Source organism: Hirundo rustica, chromosome 1 (assembly GCF_015227805.2).
Source record: "Hirundo rustica isolate bHirRus1 chromosome 1, bHirRus1.pri.v3, whole genome shotgun sequence".
Taxonomy (NCBI): Eukaryota; Metazoa; Chordata; class Aves; order Passeriformes; family Hirundinidae; genus Hirundo; species Hirundo rustica.
Window position 1 is genome coordinate 3,161,311 of NC_053450.1, and position 15,028 is coordinate 3,176,338.

General features: G+C 44.0%; 1 protein-coding gene across 5 annotated transcripts in view; it reads left to right on the forward strand.

The window, feature by feature from the left end:
• The window catches only part of SLC45A4 (solute carrier family 45 member 4), a 79,898-nt gene that overhangs the window by 11,703 nt on the left and 53,167 nt on the right, over positions 1-15,028 (forward strand). The window contains exons 1-2 of one of the 5 annotated variants that reach the window (XM_040063036.1): positions 10,999-11,061; positions 12,234-12,279. The exons of 2 other annotated variants lie outside the window; for them this stretch is intronic. The gene's annotated coding sequence lies outside the window, so the exon portion shown is untranslated. Of the gene's footprint in view, positions 1-10,926; positions 11,062-12,233; positions 12,280-12,317; positions 13,801-15,028 lie in introns of those variants that run through there. 2 more of the 5 variants (XM_040063072.2, XM_040063045.2) reach the window with 2 other exon arrangements.

Consider the following 15,028-nt stretch of genomic DNA (forward strand, 5'->3'; position numbering starts at 1 on the left):
AACTTATTAATTAGCTTTAAGCTCAGTGCAGTATAACTACATCTTTTTAAGAGGTTGGTTTTTTGGGGTTTTTTTAATGAAGATTTTCCCCCTTCACTGCTTTCTGAAAATGCATTCAACATGAGGCAGGGAGCAATTACGGAAAATTTCAGGCTGGATGGTTAAAGCATGGCCAGCTTGTAAAGTAATTGGAAACGTAGAAAGGAAAATGTTTGGCAACACGGCATAAAAGGTGCTGTGTAAGTGGAGGATTTTTTCTTATTGCAAACTCTCCTCTCTGATATGTTAATTGTGTTTGGCCTGATCCTTTGACAGTCCATTTATTTTTTGTCCAATTGCAGGCTGCTAAGGGCAGATAAATTTCAGGCTATTATGGGAACACCCTAGAAGTTTGTATAGAAAGGAAACCCGCTGTTTCCTGTATCATCCTTCTGGAGATCTTGAAAGAGTTCACAAAAGCCACTTAAGCAAACTTTCTTTGCTGGATAACGGAAGGAAAGGAAGCTGTGAACAAGCAAACAACACTCAATTTCATGAGACAAGAGATACTCATAGGTCATTTGAGAGAAAGTAAAGTCTGTGAATGAAATGCACTCACACACGCAGATGATATTCTGTACTCTGAAAATAATGGGTGTTTCTGCACCCCTGCACTATTTCTGATTTATAATACGGTAAACTCTGCAAACCACCAGTGCGACAGATGGTGGAATATCCATCCCTGCAAGGCATGAAATGTGTGGAGGGTTTTTGTGGTTCAAATAATACATCTCAGGATGAGTTGGAGATGGTCATGGATCAGATGAACAGCTCCTCTTTCTTTCTTTCTTTCTTTCTTTCTTTCTTTCTTTCTTTCTTTCTCTCTTTCTTTCTCTCTTTCATCTTTCTTTCTTTCTTTCTTTCTTTCTTTCTTTCATTCTTTCTTTCATTCTTTCTTTCTTTCTTTCTTTCTTTCTTTCTTTCTTTCTTTCTTTCTTTCTTTCCTTCTTTCGTTCGTTCTTTCTTTCGTTCTTTCTTTCTTTCTTTCTTTTATTAACAGTGCAGCTGCCAGAGCTCTGCTACAACCAGCTCTGTATTTTTTGTCACCCACAGGCAGAAAGCAAAGGTCTGAAGATCTGTAAGTTTTCCTAGGGCTGGCTTCAAGTGCAAAATTCAGTCAGAGCTCAGGGAACTGGGGCAAAACTCAGCATCAGGTGTGCAAATGCCTTAAAGCCCTGGAAATATTGGGGGATTCCAATTTATAAGCTTGTCCCTGTCTCTGAATTTTACACCAGTATTCTAAGGAAGTGAGGTTGGTCCAACAGTGTGTCCCCTGCCCTGAGAAGTTTTAAGCATCCTGGCTTCATCTGCATTTCAGAGGGAGATCAAAACCACAGAGAGGATGAAATGCTGCAAGTTTGTTAAAAAAAGCTCTTAGAGGAGGGGATTTGTAGGTCATCTGAAATATGGCGTTTGTGGTATTTGATGTGAGTAAATCCATGTGGTAGAGAGACCTTGTATCAAACTACAGGAAAACAGGTTCAAGTTTGCATTCAACAACAAGGCAGGGTCCTTTAAGAAGAAATGGTTTGGGAGAATACTTGGTTAGCAGGAAACTACCTGGGCACTGACTGAATTATTTTTAAAAAGCATTTAGGAAAATATCAATTGTGAAAACATTTTTTCCTAGCAGATTCTGCAACATATGCCTATGGTCTGACCAAAACCACTAACAAGGGGAGGAAAAGAGCAAGGAAAATATGTTCAATATCCAGCTGGCAAAAAAGAAAAAGGTTTTGTTCAAATTTAGGGCAATTCACTCAGGCCAGTTCTTGTTTAATTGGGACTGGGGAAGGCCTTTTCTTGCAGAAATATAGCTGATACCTTGACAGGAAAAATCCTAACTCCTCAAAAACATTTCTCCTGGTCTCTTCTCAAAGTTATCCACAGGAACAGTGCTTCCCTGGGGAGCTTGTTAAACCTCCCAAATAACCTCATTGCTAGGAACTTTTCTCTCAGCTTTACAAACTTCTTTATATTCAGCTGTAACCTCTAAAGCCTGCTCTCCAGGTTGCAAATGATCTCCATTCAAATCATCTGTTTTCCTTCTGTGCTCTGGCCCAGGTGAGGCCTAATATATCTCTGTGGAGAGCATCCGTCTGCCCAGTATAAATGCATCACCAGTCCAAAGAAAGAGGCTGGAACCCATTCAAGGACAAAGGTTCTTTATTCCTATTCTGACGGTAATGCAAAACTTTTGGTCCTGCCAAAGCAGCCTTGAATCTTTGAGGTGCTTAAGGCAGGAGCTTAGTTGCCAGGCTCCTGATATAAACAAGGAAAGAAGCTGCTGAACCGATGGGATTGTCTAAGGAAGAAGAGCAGCAGGAAAGCACAACTCCATTATAATCTTCCTGGTCTCTGCTGTTGGCACAGTGTCCACACACGAAGACCACCTCCAGGTCTCCCTCCAGCAGGTTGTGTTGTAGCCCACGGAAGGCCTGGGAAGTGTTTGAGGAAAATTATGAAACTGCTTGAGAAGAAACTGGAAAATGAAGCTCTTTTAATAGGGGTCAGAAGTGAGAACTGGAGGCTGACTTTTTCTGTGAAAGGGCCTGACCATGACCTGCCAGCCTTGGCAGGCTCACACAAGGTGTAGGATCATGGCATGAGTCAATGTGTGCGGTTTCTTCAACAGAAAACTATACTTCTTTTTTTTTTTTTTTTTTTTTTTAGGGTTTCCTACCAAATCAACTAGATGAACTGACTCATCTCAGGACTAAACTCTTAAAATTCCTTAGGCAGAGTTCTGGGGTTCCAGAGTGCATTGCCATCTACTTATCCCCACAAAAACGTCTGCAAATTGCATTACCTATCCCACATTCCAAAAGGCTTCTATCCAGTGCAGTCATCTATGGAGAGCACTGTATTTGTGGGGGTCTTCATAAGGGCCTCTACAGAGTTCAAGCAGTGCCTGGATAATGTTATACAGTTTAGTTTTAGGTCCTGCAAGGAACAGGGAGTTGGACCCCTTATAAGTCCTTTCCAAATTGAGATATTCTATGACTCCATAGAGTACAAAGAGATGAAAAGGAAAGGAAAAGTTGCTCCTTTGGGGGGTAAGTGGTTTTGAAATAATTTAAGCTGAAAAGTGAAACTAGAGCCCAAGAACAGTGGTGTGAAGTATCCACACTGTACTTCAGGAAGAGGGACTTTCACAAGTCCAACACTGCATGAAAATCAGTGACTGGGGTGACATTCAGATCTAGAAAAAGGAAAAAAATACTGAATACAATTAATTCAAAACAACTGTTTTGAGTTAATTCCAAAAACTGTGAATATTTCAGTTTAACACACAGCTTTTAGGAGTGGCCAGGGGAATGATTAAAAGAATCCTAAAAAATCCCAGTATTTTGTAGGGGATTTCCACCCCAATCAACTTTGGCATTCCTTTTTTTCCTCAAAGTTTAAAATTATTTTCATGATAAACACTTTAGGGTCTGCAGCTGTTTAGTTCTCTGGTTGTGTTTGGAAATTCAAGCAATTAGAATAAAAAGTATTCACCCAATTTGGTTTCTCAGTCACAACTAAAACAGCCTGCTTGGGGTTATTCTTGAAACTTGGGTTGCTTAAGTCATTTAAATAGATTTCTATTTCAGAAACAACACAAGAGCCAACAATTTCACAACTAAAAGCTCGAGGGCTACAAAACTTGGCTTCAACTAAGACTCTTAACATTGTTTTTCATTATCTTAATCACTAGGTTCTTTACATACTAATTTTCCATCCCTTTGCCAACCAGTGCCAATCCAACTCACTTTTCCATCACCCAGGTGAGTGTTACTCATGTTTTCATGGAAATGTGAAAACACTCTGAATACAGTCAGCACAACAATGTCTATTTTTGCGACTGCTCGTTGGCTTCTGCTAACACTGAGTCATATCTGCAGAAGTCGCTAACACAGGTGTAGCTTCTGACTTCTTTCCTAGGATTTTCCAAAAATATAGAGAATGCTGATGGTTGTCCAGATGCAGTTTTGATGACACAGGGCTAAACAATTTGTTTATGCGGGGACCCAAAATATTGCAAACACCAATTAGGTGTGTGACTGATTATGCAAGGGGAGAGATGAGATAAATCACAGCACGTGGTTGTAACAGGCCTTAGCAGAGCAGAGAGTAAAGTGAATCCTCCAAGAAGGCTATAGAGGCTTCAGGTCCCACCTGGTGATCAAAACAGACGTGCCCACTAACACCTGCACAGTTTGAATCCAGCTGGAGCCACAAGGCTGCAAAACAAGCAGGCAGTGTGAATAGGAATAAATGCTTAATTAACTAGAGGTCATCACTTAGTGTCTAGAGCTATAAACCAAGCATTTGTGTGGTGATCAGATAAAAAATGGTATTTTCTTCTCTCTGGGTTAGCCCAACTGGCTATCATCTATTAATCAATCCATGAAACATTGTGTTATTATGAGAAAGCATTAAGTAAACAAGAACTACAGAATGGTTTGTGTTGGAAGGGACCTTGAAGCCCATCTCATTCCAACCCCCCTGCCATGGGCAGGGACACCTTCCACTATCCCAGATTGCTCCAATCCCCATCTAACCTGGTCTTGAACACTTCAGGGATGGGGCATCCACAGCTTCTCTGGGTAACCCATGCCAGTGCTTCATTACCCTCTAAATAAAGAATATCTTCTTAATACCTAATCTTATCTCTCTCCTCTTTTAGTTTAAAACTGTTCCCCCTTTTTATATGACTTTCTGGCTGTATAAAAAGTCCCTCTCCATCTTTTTTCAAGTTCCCATTAGGTACTAAAAGGCCACAAGATCTCTCAGGTGGAACTTCAGAAAATTTGGCTTTATGAGAGGCAGCAGAAGTCTGTGCAAGCAGAAGACTAACTGGTCTTTTTTTAGACATTCACCAGTGTAAAACTGAAAATATTACAAGTCAGCTTTCACCAGGGTAAAGCTAACGTGAATGAAGTCACTTAAAAATAATCTCAGACTTAAACAGTCTCCTGTACTTCAGGCTTTCATTTAGGATTTTGGTTCTCGTACATCCAATATGATGAAAATATATCCATTTTTCAATAAAAATAGAGCCACCAAAATACAAATATCCCTATGCAGCAATGGAAACCTCATAAACATCACAGTCATGATTTCATAAGAGGCAGCTCAGAAGGAAAACTGACTAATCTCAGCTCATTGCCCAAGTGCAGAGAAACAGAAAAGTTTCAGAAAAGTAAACAGAATTTTAAAAGAATTTAAAAATAGAGATTCTGGTCTCTCCAAGATAAGGGAAGCAGTGATTGAATTGAACTGAACAAGCCCGGCAGTTCTTAAGTGCTGTTTAGCAGATCTTAACTGTTCTTGGCACTTGAGGACTGAAAGCCACAGTTCTTGAAGGACTGTCATGTCACCCCTAGACACCTATAAACTTCTCTGAAGCTTAATTCCTCACAGTTTCATTATGAAGATAATTATAGACCACATAAACTCAAGAGGCAGGATAATTTCTGCAGCAATTAATACCAGGTTTCAGCTGTGCAAACCAGGAAAATAATGACAGGGAACTCAATCTTCAAGGCATGAACCCATGATGAGACCTCACAAGTGGCAGAAACAGCAAACCCCATCTTACAGCCTGTACGAGCACCTTGTAATGTAACTGCTATCATGAGCTGTTTATTTTCCATATGAGTGTGATGTGAAAGAAGTTGTAGCTACTGTTTTTACAATCATACAATCATTTCAGTTGAAAAAGACCTTTAGGAACATAAAATCCAACCATTAACCCAGCACTGCCAAGTCCGCCACTAAACTATTTCCCCAAGAATGACAGAGATCACCTCTATCACCTCCCCTGTAGACAGTGATAAGGTCACCTCTCAGCGTCCTTTTCCCCAGGCTGAACACCCCCTATTCCCTCAGCCACTCATCATCCAGACCCTTCCCTACTTCCACTGTCTTTCTCTGAACATGCTCCAGTACATCAATGTCCTTGTGATGAGGGGTCCAAACAAAGGTTTCAAGGTGTGACCTCACCAATGCCCATCACAGGGGGATTCCAGGTTTCAGTGCAAAAAGAGGGTAAAGGGACCCTACACCCTGCACCACCCTGTTTGCTCAGGTCTGTTGACATTGCTCTAGGGTGGCATGAACCAACTGGCTCCAGATGGGAGGACTTTGGGCTGGTGACAGGGCAAAGGGCTGAGTAACACTCTATACCTGCGGGTTCTGTCAGAAGCCCTTTGGCTCTCAGAATTAAAAGTCCATTTCGGCTAACATGGGCAACCTGAAAATCTGCCTGTCTGGGTGCCAGTCACAAATTCACACAATCACCTGCTCTTCATAAAACCTTCTTGAGACTTGTCTCTCCAGACAAAATATCTTTTGTTGACTAGCCACAAGTCCACATTTGAAAAAACCAGAAGCATCCCAGTGCTTTTAAGGGAAAAAGAAAAATAGGCATCAAGGGACATGGGCCATTTTACACAGCCATTAAAGTTCCATCGTAATGACAGCATGTGTTGGGGGAGGGTGGGAAGAAGGATAAACAGCAGTTTCAAGTCCAGAGACTTGAGTCTCCCATCAGATATATCACCCTCTGTGAGAGATAGCCAAGGGCTGAGTTACAGGCCAAATGTGTAAAAGTTGAGACTCATTTTTCATGTCCTGTTTGTAAATGTCCTGGTTGGGAGACTTCACCTGGGTTTCTGGGTGCTCAGGTTTGCTTCAAGCATAGCCTCAGGCTTCCCAAACCCATGGCCACTCCCAATTAGGAGACACCTCAGAGAGCTGGCTGTGTCAAATATCATTAAGTCTGAAAGGAGGTCAAAGCAATCCCAAGGGCTTCTGTCCATCCAGAGGGAGAATTACCTTTTTTTTTTTAATTGCATCTTTGAAAGGATTTAGGAGCAGAAGCAGTCTCAGAGGTTTGTATAATCTAGGAATCCCCTTGTTTCATATAAAGCAATTCACACTAGATCTGAACACTGGCAAACAGTCAGCTAAATCCATTATCGCATGATAATGCTCAAACATTTCATTAATTCCTAACCAGCTGTCCTCTGCTCCCTTACCCCTTTCATCATACAAACATTTCTTTAACTGTCTAAGGGAGGGGAGAAGGGAGGAACAGACACAGCCTCATAAAATTCCTTCACCCGCTTGGCCTGCGGCAAGTTATTTCTTTTGACACGTGTGTAAAATAATATTGGGGGTGGTGTTTGTTTGGCTTGGCTGGATGGTAAGTTTTCATAACAATTTGGTAAGCCAAGTACCTGTGAAATGGAGTACAGAGAACTCAGGGCAGCTTGTTGATGAGCCTGCCATCTGGTTGATTAACACATCTCATTAAATAGGGAAGACCCCTTGCTCCAGCACCTATGCCAAGACAATAGGCAAGGTGTTTGGTTTGGAGCAGGATGTTGCTCTCCAGTGGTGTGAGGTCCTGTAAGTTATATCTCTTTTAAAGTCCTCGGGTACTCCAAACCAAACAAACCAAAAGTGGAAGCGAGGGTAAGCAAAGGATTGGTACCTTGGGGGGTTCTCCAACTACGTGACTCAACAAAGTGGATACATGCACACCAAGAGCCAGAGAGAGGTTTTAAGGTGACTTCTGGATGCTTTCTTTAAGAATAGCTGCCTCTGAAGTGCCTCAAATTCTTACACATTGCCTAGGGACTCTCCTAAGAACAGGATTCACCAACCTGCTGAGGAAGGACCTGAGGGAAGCACTCAGTGGTTGTCTCCAGTCCCGCTCTCAACCTCGGTCCAGATATTCTTCCAGTCCCTCTCCCAAGCAAATGCAGCACACGTCTGGACAGCACATCAGGCTCCTGACTGACACTCATTTCTCCCCTGCCAAGACATGAGAGTGTGTTTATTTATTATGGGTTAAATATTTGGAGTTGAGTAAGAACCTCAAAGGGAAAAGGTGGGTCTGTTTCATTGGATTCTTTTCTACCCCCTCACCCAGTATGAAAAAACCCCACATTTTTTAAACTAAAATGCTTGATTTGTGGAAAATTCCCCTTTCTGACTTTGGGCTCAGCTAAAGGCTGAGAATTAACAGCTCTTGAGTGAAAATAATATGAGGAAACACAATGGAGAAATATCTGGACACATCCGGACATGTCTGGACACTGCCAGAACGGGTCTAAAATGTCAGGCTGAGGTAAGGATCACACTTCACCACAACAGCAGGAAGCAAAAGGACTGAAAAAGAAGTACCTTTAAATTTTTTTCAGTTATTTTTAAATGAGGCATCAAAATATCAGGTAGCTGGGGCTGCCACAAACCCATGGGTAACAAGAAGCAAATATTAGAAATTGTAATGATATCTTGAGATCCGCTTCTGGTGGTTTTAGGTGTGTTAGGGTCTCAGAATTTCCACTAAAGTAATTCAAGTCTTTTTTCTTACCACAGAGCCATTAGACAGTTCCGTAAGTATAGGTATGTTTTCTTTCTTCTGTGGAAGAAACTTCAATGTTTTCTTAAGGTGTATCACTGTTTTGATACAATGGATGTTTTGCCATCAAGAGTGGGTGTTACACTGGGCTGTCACAGGTGTGTATCCTTAATCTTCACAATTTGGCTACTGAAGATAAGTATTTTGCCACTTTTTGTGTTTATAAATATCAGTAGTATGTCTTTAAAATCATCACTCTTTCAATGGACTTTAGACATCCTCACTAGAGGATGTTTAGTGAGTTGTGCATGACTGTGGTCATGCATGCTTTTCAGCCCTTGGTCTGAATTAGCCTAAAACTAAAAACATATTGATAACAACACTGTAGAACAAAATATTGCTCAGTGTTGTTGTTGTTGGGGTTTTTGTTTTTGGTTTTTTGGGTTTTTTTGGTTTTTTTTTTTTTTTCATTAGGACTTGTAATAGAGTTTCTGCGTTAGACTCAAGATTCATCTTGCTTTTTAATAGACATGTACAGTTCTTCCATTTTGCCTCCTGTGGTTTTCCTCTTCTGAAGTCTGGTATGCTTTGTGGTTTATTTATTCATGAATTGTAGAGAAAGAAGTTCACCATTAAAAAAAATGTTTTGGAATATATACTTAATGGAGTGTCAAGAAACAGAAAACAATTACACTTACGGAACGTAACGTGCATTTCTACATGCCACTTGCAGGCTGCTTTATGCATCCCCAGTTTATGTAAGTAATGAAAATTAAATATCATGCTAGCCTGCACAATGCAGTCAGCACAATTAAGGCTAGGAGGCCTTAACTGGGAATACAAAAACATACACCAGCACTAAAAAAACAGTCTCTTATGGCAAGTTTGCAGAGGGTTCTTCCAATGTGGCAGGGCTATGGCTGCCATGGGGAATGAAGGGTTTTAATGTCCTGAGAGTCACCGGGCACTGTGTATAGAGGGTTGTGTTCTGCAGATGTGACAAACACATGATAAATGCCACATCACCCTCTCCATGGTGGCCTAGCACACACCCAGTCACAGGGCTGGGCTGGACATGAGGAGAGGCGGCTCATGGCCTCTGGTGGGCAGAGCAGCAGGGACAAGGTGGGGAGGCAGGATGGGACCTTGACTGTAGCCAAACATGAGGAAAAGGTATTATTTTCCTTTATGATGAAGGACCATTTCAGCAATTTGGGGCCAGCATGTTTGCAGCATCTCAGGCAGAGAACAGCATCTACTCACTCCTGCACTTTCCCAGCTGTTGGTTCGCAGCTGTACTTGGCATAACTTCACCTGAGAGAGGCAAGGAGGTCCGCGCTTTGTCTCTGTGCAAACGCCCATTACCTTGGCAAGGACAGTGCAGGTAGAGTCTCCATCCACCTTCAGGTTCGTGCTCCCTTTCCAACCAAGAGCTCTTCTTCAACCCAGAAGCAGTGCCAACATGCTCATCCTTCTTCCTTGGGCAGCAGGAAAAGCTCTTGCTACACAAATTGGGGAATGAGATGCTGGAAAGAAGCATTTCAGAAAGGGACCTGGGAGTCCTGGCTGATGGCAAGTTGAATATGAGTCAGCAGTGTCCTGGCACCCAGGAGGACCACCCCTGTCCTGGGGCCATCAGGCACAACATCACCAGCTGGGCAAGGGAGGGAATTGTTCTGTTCTGCTCTGCACTGGGGTGGCCTCACCTTGAATAGTGTGTGCTTTTGGGTACCACAATGTAAGACAGAAAGATATTAGACAGCAATCAAAGGAGGATAATGAAGATGGTGAAGGGACTTGAGTAGATAAGAATCCAAGGAATGCCTGAGGACACTTGGTCTGTTCACCCTGGAGGAGACTGAGGAGAGACCTCATTGCAGTTACAGCTTCCTCATGAGGGGAAGAGGATGGACAGGCGCTGATCTCTTCTCTGTGGTGACAGTGACAGAACTCAAGGGAATGGTCTGAAGTCGTGGCCGGGAGGTTTACATAGCATGTTACAAAAAGGTTCTTCACCCAGAGGAACAGTTTCCTATTCAAGTGGTCACAGCACCAAGCGTGGCAGAGCTCAGGGTGTGTTTGGACAACTCTCAGGCACGTGGTGGGATTGTTGGGGCAGGGCCAGGAGTTGGACTCGACTTGTGAATATTTTGTGTCACTCTGTGACGCTGTCCCTCACCAACACCTGCCCCGCCATCGCCCGCCTCGGCTCCCCTCACGTGGGCATCCCTGCAGCGGCCGCCTGGGCGTCCCCGTAGCCCTCCCGCCGTCACCCAGCAACGCCCCCCGCCCGTACCCCCTGCCTCGAGGCCACGCCCGTCATTGCATATTCATGACACGCCCGCTGCCTGAGGGCTCCACGCCTCTGGATCCATATCCATAGCCCACACCTCACGTACCCCCGGGAGGCCACGCCTCTCGCTGCATATTCATGACCCCGGGGGCGGGAGGGGGCGGAAGCGGAAGCGGAAGCGGGTGCCCGTTCCCGAGGACCCGGTATAAAGCGGCCGCCGCTGCCCGGTGCCGCCGCGCTCGCGCCGCCGTCAGTGACCTCGTCCCTTCCCTCCTTCCCTCCCTCATCCCCCCCGCCCTCCCCGGCGCCGCCGCCTCCCCCCTCCGCCGCACGGAGCAGGTCCCGGGTGCTGGGGGAGACCCGGGGACAGGTAAGGGGAGCGGCGGGAGCTTGGGCTGTGAGGGGTGTCCGGAGTGAGGAGGGGGTGTGGAGGCGAGGGGCGGCTGAGGAGCTGTGGGGTGACGGGGATGAGAGGCTGGTGAAGGCGAGGAAGGGTTTCGAGTGAGGGGGCTGAGGGGCTGGTAAAGGCGAGGAAGGGCTTGGGAGAGGGAGGGTTTGGGGTGAGGGAGGTGAGGGGCTGGTGAAGGTGAGGAAGGGCTTCGGGTGAGGGGCTGGTTAAGGTGTGGAAGCGTTGGGGTGAAGATGAGAAAGGGTTAGGGGCTGAGAAGCTTTTTGGGTGAAGGAGTTATGGGGCTGGAAAGGTGAGAGGGTTGAGGAGCTTTGGGGTGAGATATGTGAAGTCATGAAGATAGGAAGATAATGAGGATCTTGGGGTGAGAGACATGGTAGGCTGCAGAGATGGAAATGCCATGTGCTGTGGTGAGAAATCAGGTCAAAGGAGATGTTGGGCTACAGAGGTTGGGAAGGGATGAGGAATGAGTAAGGTGATGTTGGAGAGACTTGTTGGGGGTGTCTGAGATTGCTATCTGTTTCTCATCAGAATTCATTAAGTGCCCTTTTAGGATTGTGTTGGGAGGAGTACTGGAAGAGGACTTGACAAAGTGACCGAAGAGGGAAATTAGTGTGCCTTTTCAGACTCTTAAACTTCAGTAGTCTGCTATTTGAATAATTCCACACTTAATCTGTCACCTGATCTCAAAGCTTTATCTCAAAACAATTGAGTCTCTCCTTGCCTGATATGATGGTGGGAGGGTACTGGGGGAAGAAATTACTTCCAACTTTGCTCTTAAACTTCCCATGAATGCAGCAGTTTTCCTTAAGATCATGTTATCAGTGATCTGCAACTCTTAACATGCCTTAATTCTGCACCTTTAGCAGGTGCAGAAAGTCGTCTTGACCTTGAAAAATACTCTCTCTGTGGGGCAGTTTTCTGTTGGAGTGCTTTGCCTTCAGTATTCCCTAGGTATAGAGGGGGGGAAAGGAGGGGGAGGAAAAGATTTGACTCGGCACTGGGTGCGGTGAATGAATCAATGTTGCTGGAGCCTGGCTAATTCAGGGACTTACAAATGGGAAAGGATGGGAAAGGATAGGAAAGATTGCAGGATGTTGAATGTTTGACAGAGGAGATGTTTTCTCCTCCAGGAAAAGATGTTTCAAGAACTGGATCTACAAGGAGAGGCAGCACTAGGTACAGAGCACAGACAAATAACTGCAGCATTATGAGGATCTGTGGGAAGGAATTGCAGTGTTACAGCATGTATCCTTTCTGCTCTGCAAAAACTTCTCCTGTGTGAGCTGCGTCATGTTCCACTGCTGTGATCAGACAGCGCTACTAAAATATTTCATGAAATATGGCTTGAGCAGGTGCTTGAGCTCAAAGAGTGAGCTGGTGAATACTTCTGCTTCCCTCCCCAAGTCAGGCTTCTTTGCAAATATCTGGTAGAGGGGGTTGCTGCTGTGATTGCGCTGCCATGGCTTGTGTGGCTTCTTCCCTCCTACCAGTACTGTGAAAGATAAGGTCTTCCTTGCTTGGTTTGTTTAGTGATTACTGGATTGATGAAATGTTCAACATGCTTAATTTTTCCCTTCCTAAATAAGAGAAGAGGTTTCAAACAAGAGATTAAACTATTTACTTGACACTTTGGCTATAAATGCTTACAGAAGTGTTTTTTACTGTTAGTTTGAAAATCTGACACTACTTTAAACTCCTAAAGATGCATCCAAAAACATCTGTGGGTTCCTGTGTATGTTAAAGGTAGTGGCAGCTGCTGTCTTGGAAGTGAGATCTTCATTCCTCTATTAATGAGATTAAATTGGATACTTAAGGGAGTTTTCTGACAAAATAATAACTTCCATGATGTAATGGGTGGGATCAGTGGAACAACTTATTTTAGTTAGCTATTTGTTGTAGTGTCAGAGGCCGGTTTACATGGGTTGGCTTGTGCATCTCTGAGCAAGTAAATGATAGCAGTTCTTGTGTTCAATAATGTATGACTGAGGCATCTCCAGCAAAAAGAAAATGTGTGGTTCTACAGATAAACCCTCCTGTCTAACTGTGGATTAACTCCTGCAGGAGTCTGCTGCTCTCTAGGAGTCTGTTGCTGAGAAAGGAATGAGCAATATCTGTATCTGCTGACGTGATCTTGCTTGGATGCTGTGGGGACTGCCTGCAGTTGAGGGCAATCCTCTCCCTCCAAGCTGAAATGTGCCTGAAAAATTCAGTCTGTTTTAAATACAGTTGTATTGTGCTGCCTTGCACTCACAAGGGAGGTTGTCCTCTGCTGGAAGGTGTCCTTAGTTATGAGAAGGTGGCAGGAACACTGACTGACAGCTGGTGAACCTGCTGCTCCTTCAGTGTCATGTTACAACAAAACTCATGAAGTGCAACTTTGTTCACGTGCCTTTTTAGTGGGGTGACACAAGTGGAATATTTTCGTGGCTTCCAGTGAAGCGTGGTGTAACTCTGACTGAAACAATGCACATGTTTGTATGTCTAAGTGCATGCGACCTTAAGTTTTCACACTGAAGCAAGTGTGGAGCCTATTTGAGCTGTCTGAAGTAACTGCCTTGATTCCTCCAGGTGGAAATACAGCCTCTGAGAGAGCAAGCTGAAGTTGGATCTGTCTCACAGGGCTGTAACCTCCAAGGTTAATTACCTTTAAGCTCACTCCAGTCCTGGATTCTCTGGCAGCTGGAAAGTTAAGACTTGGTAATATGATGTTGCTCTGCTTGTGTGCTGAGGCAGGAATGCATGGACTCTGCCTGTATTCCTGTATTAACTTAAATGGATCATTTATAAAAGCAAAAGAATGTTAACATTGGATGGTACCTGCAGAGTATTTCACCAGTGAACCTGCATCTAACATTTGAAAAACTTTCTTGTAGTCAAAATATGTTGCCAACTGAGTGGCTTAGAAAAGATGTTGAAGCTTTAGGAGTCATGAATTCCTGGGTGGGAAAATGATGGCTGGAATGACCTGCCAGGTAGTGCCTGCAGTTGTGAACACAGCTGCATGTAACACTTCAGGACTTTCAGCAGACACTGATTTAAGCTATAAAGAGTTCCTTTACACAGGAGCATTTGATCTTGTCTAGCTTAGTCTGTAAACTCTGCCTGTGATGCACCACAGTCATCCTTAGTTGAGCACCTTATGACTTCTGGCATCAATTCTTAGAGTAGAAAGCCAGTTCCACTTGCAGTATCTGGGTACTGCTACTTGCATGTTAGGCAGAACCAGTGAAATCCTTCACATTGCCCATCACAAGAAGTTGGAGCTGGTAGTTGCTTTTGAGCTTAACTTGTTGTTTGTACCTCCTCTGCCCTTCTAACACCCTAAGCCACCCTAAAATAATTGTATCAAATGATCAAGCAGTATGTGTTGAGCAAGAGTGCATGTGTGCTGGTGTCATGTTTGACATAAAAACAAGCTTCACTTGCCCTTCAAACTGACTGCAATGCTATGGGCTACTTTTAATAGTGTAAAAGCATGCTGAACAGAGGCAAAGCTGTTGGAGTTGAAATGGAGCTTTCCAGCTGATCTGCCAGGAGAGCCCTGTGGAAGTGACGAGGCTGTTGTGACGGAGGAGGAAGCTTTAGCAGCCTGCAGAGTAATGAGTAACATGAAGAACTCTTTGTGCTGTGTTTTAGTTTTGCAAGGGTCACTCCCATGACCTTTATATCTGTAATACTTGCAAGATCCCGGGCTGTGACCTATTCTAACTACAGGTGTAAGATTCACCAAAACTCCAACAGAACAGCCTTGTGTGTGGCTGTTTCCCTTAGAGATGGGTTAAGTGATCTGATACCTATTCTCTTGGAGCTCCTGGTCCGTCAGCTTAGTGTCAGCCTTACTGAACACTTTCTTTAAACTGTAGTCCATTGACTTGGGGACTACAGAGTGCAGCAGGCATTGCTTAGCTTAATATACCAACATTAA